Genomic DNA, 1,301 nt, shown 5'->3' with positions numbered 1-1,301 from the left:
TACATATGTAAATATATGTATATATGAGGATGGAATAGATTTATGTGCATATATTTATAAGGTTAGTATTAAGGTAGCAGATGGACATTGGGCCCCCACTGAAGTACTCCCTCAATGCAGGAACACTTTGTTCTATTAAACTGGCAATCCATGATGCTCACCTTCCTGGCATGATTGCTGAAGACAAAGAGGGTGCATAAGCAAATGTGGTGAAGAAAGCTGATGGAGCCCGACTATCAAAAGATATAGAGTTTAGGGTCTCAAAGACTTGAAGGTAAACAAGTGGCCATCTAGCTCAGAAACAACAAAGCCCACATGGAAGAAACACACCAGCCTGTGTTGAAGGGATGAGGTATCAGGCATCAAAGAACAAAAAAATTATATTGTGAATGAGGGGGAGTGCGGAGTGGGGACCCAATGCCCATATGTAGGTAACTGGACATCCCCTTATGGAAGGGTCACAGGGAAGACATGAGCCAGTCAGCACGCAGTGTAGCAATGATGAAACATACAAGTTTCCTGTAGTTCCTAAATGCTTCTTCCCCACCCACTATCATGATCCCAATTCTACCCTACAGATCTGGCTAGACCAGAGGATGTACACTGGTACAGATAGGAACCCTGGCAACCCAGGGAATTCAGGATGGATGATCCCTTCAGTACCAGTGGTGAGAGTGGTGATACCGGGAAGGTGGAGGGAGGGTGGAGTAGAAAGGGGGAACCGATTATGGGCTCTACATATAACCTCCTCCCTGGGGGACAGACAACAGAAAAGTAGGTGAAGGGAGATGTCAGACAGTGTAAAATATGACACAATAATAATTTATAATTTATAAATTATCAAGGGTTCATGAGGAAGTGGGGAGTGGGGAGGGAGGGAGTAAAAATGAGGAGCTGATGCCAGGGGCTTATATGTGGAGAGCAATTATTTTGAGAATGATGAAGGTAACGAATGTACAAATGTGCTTTATACAATTGATGCATGTATGGATTGTGATAAGAGTTGTATGAGCCCCCAATAAAATGATTAAAAACCAAAACAACAACAAAAAAAACAACACAACAACAAAAACAACCCCAAACCAAACTTTTATTGTGCATTGGGTGGAGGTATACAGGGCAGATGAGTTTTCCATTCAAAAATCTGTTTCTATGTCGTTGATTACCATCACATATCCCACTTCTATGCTTCCCATTTCTGTCCTTCCTTCTTTCCTAACCTTTCTGAAATCTGTCTTTGGGTAGATGCTGCCCTTTTGCTCTCAGAAGTTTGATTTTTCTAAGGTGTGTATACCCGACTA

Source organism: Echinops telfairi, unplaced genomic scaffold (genome assembly GCF_000313985.2).
Source record: "Echinops telfairi isolate 266 unplaced genomic scaffold, ASM31398v2 ScPeMD7_7421;HRSCAF=8459, whole genome shotgun sequence".
Classification (NCBI taxonomy): Eukaryota; Metazoa; Chordata; class Mammalia; order Afrosoricida; family Tenrecidae; genus Echinops; species Echinops telfairi.
Note: the sequence above shows the minus strand (reverse complement) of the source record.